The following is a 7,983-nucleotide window of genomic DNA, read 5'->3' as shown; positions in this document are numbered from 1 at the left end:
TTAATTTTGCTTAATTATGTGCATAAAATGTGTGAAATAACCCTTATATTAAGCCTATATTGTATAATTGAAATTAATTTGAGGCATGATATATATATAAATGCATGAGAAAATAATATGATATTTGAGAAGGAATGAAAAGAATAAGGGAAAATAACAAATGCGCATATTTCATATTATGGTTATATATGCATACATGAGGAATCATAACATATGCATGATTTAAAAAAAATAAAGAAAGAGGAAAAATATTTTCTAAGTCATGCATGTTTTTACAATGACTCATATGATACAGGAAAGCAGAAAACATACTAAAAATCCTTACACGCCAGCTGTACTGTGTGGACAGCAAGTAAAATAATCGGTTGTACTGTGTGGACAACCAGCTGTACTGTGTGGACAGCAAATAAAATAATCGGTTGTACTGTGTGGACAACCAGCTGTACTGTGTGGACAACAAAGAAAAAAATATCAGCTGTACTGTGTGGACAGCAAAGAAAAATATTAGCTGTACTGTGTGGACAGCAAAGAAAAAAAAAATATGCGTGTAAGAGAGAATTATACTTTGTATGGTGACTGCAAGTACTATCATATGTAGTCTAGATCGATCAATGAGAAAGAGAGAGAAACAAATTAGTAAATATTTTATGAAAGTCATTTGCATTAGAATTATGCATACAAGCCTGTGTGGCTGATAAAGAGTTAAGAAAGATGTACGAACAGAAAATAGAAATGTCATGACACTCATACATGCATAAATCATAATGAGTGATTCATATCTGTATAATAAGGAAAGGAATAAATGTGTGAAAGAAAAGAATGATGATACGTGTTAAATGCGTGTTCTGTGTTAATTATTTTGTTGTAAATAGTTCAGACACGCTAAGTATGAAAAAGATTAGAGAAGATTAGTACTGGTATAAAATGCTTTAAGTGTTTAGTATGATTTTCTTACTGAGCCATAGTCGCTCACTCCGTTTAATTTAATATTTTACAGGTAAAGAAATGCAGCAAAGGTTCCCGGGAAGCACTAATGAGACATGAGGCTAAGGGAGGAAGGCACCATATTTTTATAGATATATATATGTTTTGATGTATATGTGAATATATGTCTATATATATATATATATACTTGATGTAGATATTGGTGGATATGTATATATATATATACAACTAGTTATGAAAATTGATTATAAAGTTTCTGTGGGTGATAATTTCTATAATTATTATTATTATGTATTTATTTTAGTAATTGTGATTAAGTTGATGAAAATCCAGTCGGTTGGTAGGACTGGTTTATATGAATTGTTAATTGGGAGTGTTACAGGGCATAATGAAAAAGAAAAAAAAAAAAATTCCCCGGGCCCTCTAAAATAGGGGAACTCATGCCGTTTTTTCTGTAACACACCCAATGGTTAGGAGAGGTTACAAATTTGGTCAACTAGATATGACATGACACTCCCATGGTGCCTATGTGGCACTAGCCGTTAAAAAGTTCAAACCAAAAATCAATCGACCAAATTTAATTCGGTCAATCAAATTTCTGAAAGCCAAAATGCATGGCTTCTGGATAATTCGAAAGCTGCCATCGAAGAATTCAGTTGGTCAAATTCGGTCAACCAAATTTTATTACATTTGAAAACTTCAATTTGCCCCCTAAACCTTTGAAAAGTGACAATTTAACCCATATTTGAAAATTCTTTCAAAACCAACTTTGAGATATGAAAATGTAGTTCACAAAACTTCATCATTTTAAATGACTTAATAAACTTTGGTGAAAAAATTGGCTTAACCCAATAAGTTTGAAAAACAACATTTTATTCTAGTAAAAGACCAAATCGGTACACTTCATTATAGTAAATGACAAATGGATATAGATCGATTGAGGTAGATTTATGTTAGAGAAATAGTGAAATTTTATAGGGTAGTTAGTAGGATTGTGTTAGATAAAGACACTTGGTTGGTTTTAACTTTCTAGTAGAGACTACAAAAGGTATTGGGTACTCGCCTATCTTTTAGTACTACCTATCGCCCTCAAACAAATGGTTAGACAAAAAAGGTTAACCAGATAATTGAGGACATGTTGAAGGCATGGTGGTTAAACATGGGATAAATTGGATTGATGTTTTACCTATAAAAGAGTTAGCATACAACAATAATTATCAAACAACTATTTAGATGGCTTCTTATGAGGCATTCTATGGGAGAAGGTGCTAATCCTTACTGTATTGGTATGACATAAAAGATAAAGATAATTTCGTAAAGGCTTTGGGACCTAAGATGACCCAACAGATGATTGACCAAGTCAGGCTTACTCAAGAGAGGAGGAGATAGGCATAAAATTAACAAAAAAGTTTTGTTGATCAGAGGATACGTGATTTAGAATTCGAGGTGAGTCACCACCTTTTTGTAAAGATTGCCTCATACTACCATGTGATGAGATTCGATTAAAAAGGGAAGTTAACACCTCGTTATATTGGTTCATATGAGGTAGTGGAGAAAATTGGCAAGATAGCTTATAGACTTACATTACTAGTGAATATGGGATGGATTCACAATGTGTTCCATGCATTATTGTTGTGTAAGTGTTTGGGTGAGCCACCCCAAGTAGTTCAGTTTGAGGATGTGGAGTTAGAAGATAACTTAGTTTATGAGGAGCACCCGATGCAAATTATGGATAGGCAAATTAAAACACTTAAGTATCGATAAGTACCTTTGATAAAGGTGTAGTGGTAGAACCATCAAATCGAAGAGGCTATATAGGAGATCAAGAAATATATGAGACAGAAATACCCTAGTTGTTCAAGTGAATTTCTAAGGCGAAATTCTTTTAAGAGGGAGGAAATATAGCAACCTCAGGTATGTTTAGGGGTAACTGAGTTTTTTGGCATGATTCAGGTCTCCCAAGAGGTTCAATTGTGTTACATTATCAAAGTCAAAGAAAAGTCAAACTTATAGGATACCCGTCCTTTTGAGTTGGTAATTTCAAATTGTGCTTGCATGATTTTTGTGATGCACATCTTGGGCGACGTTTGTCCCATTCAAGGGAAGACCGTCCTAAGTGTGTTCTCCAATAGTTATAAAACTCCTCTTGGTGTTACATTTAAGGTTACACATTATAACCTTAAACTCATTTTTCACAAAGGAAGTAGTCAGGATTAAGAGTCTTGGAGAGCTACCAGAGTAGAGGAAGGCCTCCAGATTCTTGCCACGCAAAGACTAAGCATCGTTAGATAAAAGGTAGGCGAATTTCTTTATTTCTTTCTCTCATGTTTGATGCCTTGTTCTAGCATGATATGTAATATGTAATTAGAATACTTATACGATGGTGTTTTCAATGTATATACATTTGATTGTACATGAATATGGTCATAATGATGTTAGAAGACTAAGAATGTATAAATGAGATCTTTGAGTTTTGTTATGGGTTGTTGCGGTTATTATGTTATAAGTGTATTTAGATTGTTTAGGTGAATGGAATAGAGTAACGAAGTGTTAGGATAAGTCTAGGCTTTTAGGTTGCTGAATCACCATTGGAACTTGCATAATTTTGATAATTACAAAGACAGAAGACATTTGTTCCTAATAAGAATGAGACAGTTGTCTCATCATAAGGTAGTAGATGACTAATTTCATTATGTGTAATAGTTGGATCAGTAACTTCAAAGCATAGCCTATTCGATACATGGGAACTAAGTTAAGGAGGAATAGTTATCTCATCACTTTTTGGAATGGTTATCCCTCATAAAGGGAAGGAATAGTCATCTCTTATAGTATGAAAGTATGCCATATTGAGGGCTTGAGAAAAGATGTTATAACCCTCTGTGTAATGTCTGGGGATGTAAGAGATGTTCGAGTTATCTATTTCAATATGGGTTCAAAGTAAGAGGTGTTTGAGACATTCGTTCAAGTTATACCAGGTATAAAAGGCATTTATAATGTTCATCCTGATTTTTGACAAGGTCTAAGAGATGTCTAAGATGTTCTACCTGAGCATATTATGAGTAATGAGTTATTTATGGAAGAGGCATAAGGCACCCATTTGATTGTGGGCTTACTAGGTGAATTATCACTCATGTGTTTTGTTTTAACTTACAGGTAGACATGAGGGTAACGAGGTAGGGAGGCTAGCAGATTAGCTTAGTGATGACACCACTACCATCGCAGACATTTTATTTCATTTGCTTAGTTAAGTCATTTTGGAATTATTTTATACATTGTTATGGTTTTCTTAATTATGGCTTTCAGTTGGTTATCTAGCATCTTATGACATATTTGGGTCTTATATTTTATTTTAATAAAATCATCGAGGTATTTCATGAAATTGTTTTCTCATAATGCATATTTATGAAAATCTTTGCTACATATGTGACATATCATCCCAGTTAATTACTTTTAGAGGTATAATAGGGAGATATGGTGTTACATTATTCTTAGAGGAAAACAAGTAACCAACCTACATATACAAAATAATATAAGAAGGATGAGTTGCGTTATAAGTTCATAAGAATTAAAACAACTGTTGATAAAAGCACCGATCATTTATGACATTAAAATCTAGATGCATTTATAGTTGTTACATAACATTAAAAGTTTGACAATTAATTATCAAGAGCAACTCTAATGGATAAAACCTAGAATGGTTGTGATCAAATCATAACCAATGGTATTAACATTGAAAGAGAGTTTGTTGGGTATGCAAGTTAATGAGTTTTATTAAAAAAAAACCATAAATTGAGAACTTAAACTAAGTAATCCTTCACAAAAGAACTTAAACTAAGTAGCCATGTACTCATCTAATCTATTATTGTATAACGTATGGACTATTGATTTTAAAGTAGAGTGTTTATAACAGACGATTTTAGAAGGATTCAACAAATAAGAATTTGAAAAGATTCTCTTTCTTTATGATGATATATGCCTCCTTGGATTATGTGTTATTAAACACATAAATTGAGAGACAAAGATGATTAGATTTTTATTAGCACTAGTTATTATAATGACCATGAATATCGTGATATACACTTAAAGTTGATATATCAATCTTTTAGAAATACCATTTGCATCCAAATAAGAATCATTAGACGACACACTAGGAAATATCTTTGATTTCTTAAAAGGCCAAAAGACTATTTCCCACCCAAAGTATCCTCTAATCTCAAGTTCCCACCCTTTAACTTTAAAAATCCTATTTACCCCTTCATAGGCGGTTAAAATTAATAGAACCCCTTAAAATTTTATCTTTTTTCCCCTCATAAACCCTAAAAACTAACCATTTCCCCTATAGACCAAATTTTAAAAAATGGCATTCCCCTCCTATCACCAAATCTGGTGTCATCACTAGTAACGAAGATTCCCCAATGCATCATCATGCTTTGATTGTCTTTCTCCCCTCATTTAAAATGTCAATCAATACAGATCTAGTTTGTAAAAAAGAAGAGCTTTGTTAGGAGACGAAGCTCTTCATCTTCCTAGAAAAATACGTCTGAGAAGACGAAAAGCTTTGTCTCTCGATAAAACTCTTCATCTTTCTAGACTAGATCTATGTCAATTGACATTCTAGAAAACTGAGTATGAGACATTCAAAATGCAAGGTCTTAAAAGGTGTATTAGATCATAAAATTGGCTTCAACATCTTTGATTTGCTACTATTAGTACCAAACAAGTGTTTAATGGAGTCATAGCCTCATAAAACGGTCTAATTGCACACTTTAGTGATTTCACCTTGTTAAATTGACAAGAAGAAAGGTTAGTTAACCTTTGGGTATGGTTTTTGTCTCTAATTCAGTTTGTGCATTTTATAGATACCAAGATTTAGACCTATACTTGGTTATGGGAATGACTTCACAATATGTCTCAATCAATGAAAGTCAAAAGAACCATTTTTGCACAATTATATTTAGCAAACACCATATAAATGTTAATAGCATGTTTATAAATTAATTATCCCCTAAGATCGATCCATAAGGGGCTTTTGCGGTATGTTTGCTTATTTCTTGAAAATTTTTTAATTGTTATTCCATTGCCTGAAAGCCATAAATTCCCTACAATAACGTCCTAGAGCAAGGTTTGATGTAATAGGGGAGTCTTAACATGCTATAAATATGGTAATTAGGGACATGCAAGGTCAATTCACTAGTTGATAAAAGAACTCTGAAGTCAAGTTGAATAATTTTGTTATCTCAAAGCAAGTGTCTCCTCTTTCAACATTGAACACTAACTCACATTTTGGTTGTAACACCTAGATTCAGGTATGTCAGTAAACTCTACTTCCAAAATTACCCCTAGAGTTGATTTTATAACTTGTTGTTTAAAGAAATTGTAAAAGAATTATTTAAAACCACTAAATGAACAATAATTTTCAAAGGGGGAAAAATGGTTATTTTAGAAGGATTTAAGACACAAAGTAGAAATGTAAATTGAATGGCACACTTGAAATTATATAATAGTGCTAAGGGTTTTTGGTAATTGGCTAAGGATAAAATAGTTATTTTTGGAGAAGGTTAAGGGTAAATTAGTCCAAAATGCTTATAAAACCATCAAACTATTCATTTTCTTCTTCCTTGGCCGAGAACTCTCCATAATTTTACTAAAGTTTTTCTTCAAACAAAAATTCACCAAAAAACCAAGCTAAACCACCTAATTTCCAGAGCCTCCAATTATAAAAAGTGTAGATCCATCAATTCTGGTAAGTTCTAAGGTAAAAAGTTTAATTTTTAAGAGATGTCAAGTTTAGAATTTTGATGGATGATTATGTTTTTGGTTGATTAAGGTTGCTAGGAAGAAGAAAAGAAGGAGGATAGGCTTAAATCACCTAATTAGCAAAGAAAAGGTAAGAATTTCATACTTTACATACTTGAAATAATTTGAGTTAGGTTATTCAAATAACCTTTACTTGTATAAGTGTGTAGGGTATATAATTAAGGTGATTTATGCTTAAAAGAATAAAGAAATTCACTAGGACTTATGATGTAATTTTTTTGCCATAAGGGTATTTTAGACATTTCTTATTCCTAGGGTTAGCTTAGTTGATTTTGTGTATCGAGTATGTGAGAACTGATGAATTGATAGAATAATTTGCACTAAGGGTAGCATATAACTTTTGGCCATAAGGATAAAAGTGTCATTTTATGTGATATATGTTAATTTTGCTTAATTATGTGCATGATATGTGTTAAAACCACTATAATAAATATGTATATTAATATGAAATGCATGAGATATATGTAAATGCATGAGAAAATAATTTGATGCTCGATGAGGCTTAAAAAGAATAAGGAAAAACAATGAATGAGCATATTTCATCTTATGATTATACATGTATACATAAGAAATCATAGCATATGCATGATTTTAAAAAATAAAGAAAGAGGAAAAACATTTTCTAAGTTATGCATGTTTTTGGAAAATGGAAAACAAGTATTTTTGGTTTTATAATGACTCATATGATATAGGAAAGCAGAAAGCGTGCTTAAAATCCTTACACGTAAGTTGTACTGTGTGGACAGCAAATAAAGATATCAATTGTATTGTGTGGACAACAAAGAAAAATATCAGTTATACTGTATGGATAGCAAAGAAAAAAAATAGAGAAATATATATGTAAGAGAGGATTGTACCTTACATGGTGACTACAAATACTGTCCTATATAGTTTAGACTGATCAATGAAAATATTTGACAAACAAAAAAAAAAAAGAATTAGCGAATATTTTATGAAAGTCATTTGTATCAGAATCATGCATCCAAGTCTATGTGGTTGATAAAGAGTTGAGAAAGGTATACGATCAGAAATTAGAAAAATCATGGCACTCATATATGCATAAATCATAACGAGTGAATCATATTTGTATAGTAAGGAACTGAATAAATGGGTGAAAGAAGAGAATTATGATATGTGTTTAATGCATGTTTCGTGTCAATTATTTTGTATGTGAATAGCCCAGACATGTTAAGTATGGAAGAGATTAGTACTATTATGAAA

Source organism: Mangifera indica, chromosome 1, assembly GCF_011075055.1.
Source record: "Mangifera indica cultivar Alphonso chromosome 1, CATAS_Mindica_2.1, whole genome shotgun sequence".
Lineage (NCBI taxonomy): Eukaryota > Viridiplantae > Streptophyta > Magnoliopsida > Sapindales > Anacardiaceae > Mangifera > Mangifera indica.
Note: the sequence above shows the minus strand (reverse complement) of the source record.